The sequence below is a fragment of the Nilaparvata lugens genome, chromosome 9 (assembly GCF_014356525.2).
Source record: "Nilaparvata lugens isolate BPH chromosome 9, ASM1435652v1, whole genome shotgun sequence".
Classification (NCBI taxonomy): Eukaryota; Metazoa; Arthropoda; class Insecta; order Hemiptera; family Delphacidae; genus Nilaparvata; species Nilaparvata lugens.
In genome coordinates this window covers 5082258-5090539 of record NC_052512.1, presented here as the reverse complement: position 1 = coordinate 5090539, position 8282 = coordinate 5082258, and the positions used below count along the sequence as shown (strand labels likewise).

Here is an 8282-nt window from a genome sequence, read left to right as displayed (position 1 = left end):
AGATTATTAAGATGGGATTCGACCATAATGGGAAAGTATACTCTTCGACCTTTTGGGATTCGGTCAGATGGGACCCCACGGTACCGTTTCATCTTAGGCTTATCCGATCATACAAGTTGTTCTGTGTTCACAGCTTACCGAACAAGTTGAGAGAGAAAGCAGTTGTGATCAATAGAGAGAAAGAGATATAGAGCAAGAGGGAGTTGGTGTGATAGAGATAGAGTGAGAGAGTGAGGACCATGAAGAAACGAGGAAGAGAGCAACTGAATGAATGTGGGTGTGATAGTAGTACAACAGAGGCAGTAGAAGAAGAGGAAGAAGAAGAAGGAGAAGAATAAGAAGAAGAAGAAGAAGAAGGAGAAGAAGAAGAACTTCTCCTTTTTCTCTTCCTATAAGAGGAGAAATAATGGACAGGTGGAGAGAGAGAGATGGCTTGGTGAGTGAGAGAGGTAGCTACTATAAAAGACGGACATAGTAAACAAGAATACAAGAGTGAGGGAGGTGGTAACCATGGTGTGACCCTCGTTATAATGACAGTATTAGGTTAAATGGAGGCGCATATATCTGTACGCACCTTAAGATGCATAGTAATACGCGAATTCTTTTGTATTATGAACAGTAGGTGTTACTATCATAGGAGAACGTTATGGATTGAAGGGGAGTGATGGGGGAGAGGCAGAGAGAGAGAGAGAGAGAGAGAGAGAGTGAGGATGAGAGAGAGGGTGATTATATGAGATTCGATTGGGTTTCTTTATTTATGTATGTTACAATATTTACTGGCTTATACACTAATTTACAATAAATGACGATAATGCTAGTTATTCAACGAATTTCACAAAGTATAAATAATTAATCAATGAGAATAAAATATAGAAATGCAATTGGAATAACGATAATATAATAATGTGATGTAACTTCATAAATCGGCGGCGTTTCAACAAATAATTGTCGATTCTTTTAGAAGGATATAAAATATCCCTCCCATTAACACACAACCGAAAGAAAGAGAGACTGAGAGAGAGAGAGAGAGAGAGTGAGAGTGTGCGTATGTGTGTGAGTGAGAGAGAGTGAGAGAGAGTGAGAGAGAGTGAGAGTGAGAGAGAGTTAGAGGGAGCGAGATTGATTGATTGAGTACTTTATGTAGATTACATTATATACTGGCATATACACTTATATACAATAGCTTACAATACAGCAAAATTATAGATGAATTTATATAATATAGACTAAGAAAATAATTATTGAAATGCATATGATATGAAAAAGGCAATCTGTAATAACTATAGATAGAATAGATAATATTTTTATGCATCTACATAAATTGGCGGAGCTTTGGACATATCAATGTCCATTCTTCGGAAAGAATATTCAAAGTATCCTTCCCACTAACTCTCTAGCCAGAGAGAGAGAGACAGAGAGAGAGAGAGACAGAGAGAGAGAGAGATAGAGAGAGAGAGTGAATGACAGATAGAGAGTGAGTGTGTGTGTGTGAGAGAGTAAGAGTGAGTGAGAGAGAGTGTGAGAGAGTGATAGTGAGTGAATAGAGGTGAAACAGCTGCTCCATTCAAGGCAAATTGGCTTGACCACTCTGGTGTCCGTTCTCCGTTCAGTATTCCGTTGTCCGTTCTCCGTTCAATATTCCGCTGTTAATCCTCTACAGATATTTAGCGTGAGTGGTACATTCTGTTACTGTAGTGCAGCATATATTTACATTTCATGTCAACTCATCGCTAGTAAGCAGTTTTTCATCTGGTGAGCTCAAAATATTTCAAAAATTATTTGTTTTTTAGGCTTAATTGACCGAGCGAAGTGAGGACAGATATACGCGCCGCGGACATGAGCAATTCACTTTTAATCAGCTGACTATTTTTATGTATTTTTACAAAGACGGTAAGATACAGATATAAAAAGCTTTGCATCAGCTGATTAAAAGTGAATTGATCAAGTTCGCGGCACGTATATCTGTACGCACCTTAAGATTAAAGTCGACTTTTGATGTTTGAATGTTTATATGTTGCGCATTTACGGCGAAACGCGTTAATATATTTTCTATTTTAATATATTCATATGAGATCTGACAGGTATGTTCCTTTTTAAATTGCGCGTCTACGTATATACAAGGTTTTTGGGAATTTTGCATCTCAAGAATAATATAAAAGGGGAAAGGAGCGTCCTTCATACGCTAATATTGGAGTAGAAATCAGACTATAGATTATTCATCATAAATCAGCTGTCGAGTGGACTATAATACTACCCGTTCAAAAACATCGAACATCTTGAAAATTTATCTTCCCATCAACGTTAGTAGACAGTTGACTATAATACTACGTTTACTACCTGTTCAAAAACATCGAACATCTTGAGAATGTATATTTCAATCAACGTTGTAGACAGTTGCAGCCAGACCTGATAACAGCGCTCACACTCACATTCCGGGACGACACGTCACAGTACGATAGGACAGAAAGCTCTATGTTTATTTAGGATTTTTTCTAGACATTTTAAATTGATAAATTATTAAGTAATTTTTGAGAAAACATAACAACAGATCAATGTAACTTACTGCGAGGTCTACTGTTCACAGAACTACTAGTGATAGTGAAAGATATATCATTTCCTCATAAAATTATTTAGAGGGTGGGGTTTCGATAAATACAATCATGGAATAAGGATAGAGTGAGGAAACTAAATACTAAACTGAATTGATTTGATTCATCCCTGGACTAAGTAAACAGATCTCTGATGAGTTCTCTGTGTTAAACTTAGTGTGATGAGATCTGTGTGTTAAGATGCGTACAGATATACGCGCCGCGAACATGAGCAATTCACTTTTGATCAGCTGACTATATCTGTATTTTTACAGAGACGGTAAGATGCAGATATAAAAAATATGGCATCAGCTGATTAAAAGTGAATTGCTCATGTTCGCGGCGCGTATATCTGTACGCACCTTAAGATATGTGATGCAATGGCTTGCTTCAACATTCACATTTGATTAACTCCAGTAAAGTTGGATGAATTTTTAATTGAACTGACAGTTTTCAACTGGAAATAAATAAAAGAATGGAGGAAAGAAACTCTATTTCGCCAAAATACAAAATCACTAGGGAATATTTCCCATAATTATTACAATAATAATTGAAATATACAAACATAAACATAGAAATGAAAAATAGATTGTACGAAATAAAACACTGTATGCAAATGACCTTGATAACAAGGTCATTGAATAACGTTAATAAATGTTGTGATGGCAAATCTTTCAGGCTATAATTTCATAAGGTGAGTACAGACTTTTTGCGCAAGGGACATGCGCATTTCACTTCCAATCAGCTGAAGCTATTCATTGTCACATCTGTATTTGCACAGAAAAATCAACTGATGAAAAATGTTCAATAATAATAAAATAATAATTGACCGAGTGAAGTGAAGTCCAATATTCAAGTCGACGGTTTGGCATTTCTCTTAGAGTTTAAATGTTTGAATGTTTATATTTTGCGCATTTACGGCGAAACGCGGAGATTTTCATGAAATTTGATAGGTATGTTCTTCTTTTAATTGCGCGTCGACGTATATACAAGGTTTTTGGAAAGGAGGAAAAAGAAGCCTCCTTCGTACGCCAATATTAAAGTGAAAATCAGACTAAAGAACGTTAATTTTTCATCATAAATCAGCTGACAAGTGATTACACAGATGTGTGGAGAAGCCCAAAGACTTTAAAGAGATGCATCTTCAAGGTCTTTGAAGAAGCCATTGTATTGCTGTATTTCCATAAGGTCTATAGTTTCAATCAGGTACTTGTGGATGATAATACTGCGTGAGGTCTACTGTTCACAGAACTACTAGTAATATTGAGGGTGATACCCACATAAGGTCTCAGGCTTTTGCGTGGGTAATGAGTGAGAGGGATGATTATAAGAGATGACGACTACTTTTTAGTTAGTCGGGACCGACGACTTATCGTCTCCTCCAATAGACGGGGTATCCGTATCTATGTGATTGTGCTGTGGTCAATAACTTTTGCCCCGGTCGAGATTCGGACTCGGGTTCTTTTGATTATTAGAACGGCACGTTATCACTTACTCCAACGAGCCGCCACGCCAGATTCCAATAGCCTTACTAGATTATTCTCTAATTATTAAACCAAGAATTCATGTAATTGACTATGAGAGTTCATGTAGTTGACATGAAATGAGAAATGAGGTCTTAAGGTGCGTACAGATATACGCGCCGCGAACTTGAGCAATTCACTTTTAATCAGCTGACTATATCTGTATTTTTAAAGAAACGGTGAGATATAGATATAAAAAGCTTGGCATCAGCTGATTAAAAGTGAATCGCTCATGTTCGCGGCGCATAAATCTGTAGGCACCTTAAGTTTCAAGTCGACGGTTTGGCATTTCTCTTAATGCTCAAATGTTGATATGTTGCGCATTTACGGCGAAACTCGGTAATAGATTTTCATGAAATTTAACAGGTATGTACCTTTTTAAATTGCACGTCGACGTATATACAAGGTTTTTGGAAATTTTGCATTCCAAGGATAATATAAAAGGAAAAAAGAGCCTCCTTCATACGCCAATATTAGAGTAAAAATCAGGCTATAGAATTATTCATCATAAATCAGCTGTCGAGTGGATTATAAAGTGCATGCCATGACGCATGCAATTCAATATCTCAATGTAACTTGGTAATAAATCAGCAGCTCTGTAGACTATTAATTGCATGGCTTATTGAATGCAATTTTAATGCACTATTGAATGAACTATTGATTGCGTGTAATAACGCATGCAGATAATAACTAAGAAAACATATTATTGTCTCTCGAACTTTCTCTGCTTTGAACTCTTGCTGTCCTGTTGCCAGTATGTCTTGAAAGGCGATTAGCTTCTGATGTTAGCTTCAGGTGACTTTTGATACACCAACCCGAACAGCCATTAGCTGTTTCAACACCGATATCTCGCCGACACGATATACAGACAGGATTTACTCTGAAGGACAGTAAAAGAGGAGGCTGCGGTTTATTACTGCGCGAGGTCTTCTGTTCACAGAACTACTAGTTAGTCCTTCAAGCCAGGTAGTTGACCTTCCCTGACCTATGCACCACGAAGAAGCATATTACACGTTTAATCAGCTGATGCTATTACATCCGTATTTGCACATAAGTATCAACTGATGAAAAGTGTTCAATAGCCTTACCAGACTCTCTAATGAATTATTGAGCCAAAGATTGATGTAATCCTATTATATTGAGTGAGCAATTTCTGTATTTATATATCCAGTTATTTCCAAATCTGACTTTGTATCTATTTTTTTATCTGATTGTTTATGTTTAACAGATCTCGAAAACGGCTCCTACGATTCTCACGGAATTTGGAACATAGTAGGTTTATGATATATAAAGATTTGATTGCACTTGGTCTCATCCTTGGGAAAACTCGCTGAACGACATTGAAAGGATGATTCATCCTTGGATGAAACAGCTGTCAATTCCAAGGGTAAAAAGTGAGTGAGCGAGTGAGTATGTGCAAAATCAAAATATCGCATCCCCGAAATTCATAAGATGACATATAAACACGATCATTTTAAAGAATTGTGTTCTGTTTATCAATAAATAAAAATAACTAGCGAAGCTCGGTGCTCCGATATTTAATCATTGATTCCAATGTGGGTAGATGACTCCCCCCTGATTATTTCAACTATTTTTAAGAAAGGGGGGGATCTGACGACGTTCAATACGATAGTAAGAGAAGATTGAATGAGATAAAAATTCAAAATTTTTTTTAATGTTCACTCACGACATGTTTGGACATCTATGTCATTATCAAGTAGATTGATAAAATCAACGAATAAATACTAGATATTGAAAAAAATGTCGAAACATGTTGCAAGTGAACAATTAAAGAAAAGAGTACTTAGATTTTCATTATTTTCTATCAATTAAAAGCTGCGTTTACACCGGTGTTAATAACACAAGTTTTTAAAATTTCTGTTATCAACTGATATTAATTACAAAAGTCAATAACATCATGTTGAGTTGCGTTTACACCGGAGTTGATAACATGAGTTAAAAAGTTGTCAACTTGACTGAATCAACAAAAAATTCTCTCGAAAAAAGTTGATAACTCGTGTTTTCAACAGAAAATTCCTTGTTATTAACAAGATTTAAGTTATCAATCGAGAGTTGGTAAAGATCAGAGCAAATTTGTTATGTTAATAACAAAAGCCTATTTTATCGCATTAAGTTTTGTTAATAACAGGTTACTATCTTCCCCGCAACCCCCTCGCCCAGCATCCCTACCCTACAACTACAGCTGTTCCCTAATAACTACAGCTGCGGAAAAAACACGTGACAAAGTTATTACCTTTTGTTGATAACAAAACTAGCAGCCTAAAGAAAATGTTATTAACTTAAGTTGAAAACGTTTGTTTTAAACTCTGGTGTGAAAGCATTATAATTAATTCACATTAGATCAGATGAAGATCATTATGTTAATGATCACACACATGCTTCAATTTAAAGAATTTTGAAGACAATTTTTTGCTTTTATTCCGGCTGTTATATCATAAATGAATACTCTGTAATATTGAATACTCATGAATCAAAGACCTTAAAGATGCATAGACTCACATGCACCGCTAGTGTCGTACTTGGAATTGTAATCGGCCATTGAGGGGGCAACCTATAAGATTATTACATAGTTTACGCAGTATCGGTTCAGACGTTTAAGGTATTTGTCATGAATATGCTGTAATATTGAGGGTTAAGTGTAAGAGAGGGCTGACTGCGCCCTAATTTTGCCCTCCCATGTATAGAATAGAGACAGTCATTCTATTCTATTCTATTCTATTCTATTCTATTCTATTCTATTCTCTTCTATTCTATTCTATTCTATTCTATTCTATTCTATTCTATTCTATTCTATTCTATTTATTCTATTCTATTCTATTCTATTCTATTCTATTCTATTCTATCTATTCTATTCTATTCTATTCTATTCTATTCTATTCTATTCTATTCTATTCTATTCTATTCTATTCTATTCTATTCTATTCTATTCTATTCTATTCTATTCTATTCTATTCTATTCTATTCTTTCTATTCTATTCTATTCTATTCTATTCTATTCTATTCTATTCTATTCTATCTATTCTATTCTATTCTCTTCTATTCTATTCTTTCTATTCTATTCTATTCTATTCTATCTATTCTATTCTATTCTATTCTATTCTATTCTATTCTATTCATTCTATTCTATTCTATTATATTCTATTCTATTCTATTCTATTCTATCTATTCTATTCTATTCTATATGTATACTCTCGTTAAATGAAATCATATGGAAGTCAATTATATTGATAACAAGATCTTGTTAATAACAAGGAATTTCCTTTTAGAAACATGAGTTATTAACTTTTGTCAAGAGAAATTTTTGACAATTCAGTCAAGTTAATAACTTTTTGTCAATAACTCGCGTTATTAACTCTGGTGTAAACGCAGTTTAAGAAGAGCTCTCTCAAAAAAAGGTGAAAGTAGATTCTCTATTTGTTTACATGATAAAAGACTTTATTCCACGTATGATTGCTTGTCATGATTTTCCTTGACAATTTCCACGTGAGAACAAACTTAAATGGATAACCCTCATCATGATCATATTTTCATCGTTCTACATACCTCTGAAGCATACAGGTAAGAATCTATTAATATGATAATGTGTGATATCCAATGCGGATAAAGAACTGGTTTTTAGCAGCAGCATCTTATAATTACACTCCTTTTCTTGTCGGCTTGATCCAGCTTTCATTCACATGGATTTCTCAATAACGTCTACCTCTATCAGTATGTACTCACTCACTCACTCACTCTCACAGTCTCCTTCTCTCACACACATACTCACTCTCTCCCACACACACACACACACACACTCACTCTCTCCCACACACACACACTAACCCTCTCTCGCACCCTTTCTCTCTCTGTTTGTCTCTGTCACTCGTAGTTACTCTTCTTCTATCTCTATAGCTTAATCAAATTAATATACAGGCTGTTTACGAACTCTCTACCAATTTTCTAGGGCATTGTTCCTGGGTAAAAAACATATCTAAATATCATATTTAAATTGTCCTGAAGTCTTCAGTTACACACACAGCGGCCATTTTGCTTTTTTCAATTATTATTTTCTTCTAAATACTGGTTGAACATACGAAATTGAAACTTTGAACAATCATTTATAACAACCACACAAAGCTACAAATAATTTTTCAAATTCATAAAACAAAAT

General features: G+C 35.0%; 1 protein-coding gene across 10 annotated transcripts in view; it reads left to right on the top strand.

Annotated features, from left to right (window-relative positions):
• Nucleotides 1-1608: 1608 nt before the first annotated feature.
• Nucleotides 1609-8282, top strand: part of LOC111062808 (A disintegrin and metalloproteinase with thrombospondin motifs 7) — an 87729-nt gene continuing 81055 nt past the window's right edge. For 8 of the 10 annotated variants that reach the window (XM_039435426.1, XM_039435435.1, XM_039435431.1 and 5 more), the window contains exon 1: nt 1621-1752. The gene's annotated coding sequence lies outside the window, so the exon portion shown is untranslated. Of the gene's footprint in view, nt 1753-8282 lie in introns of all 10 variants that reach the window. The other 2 variants (XM_039435432.1, XM_039435433.1) reach the window with 2 other exon arrangements.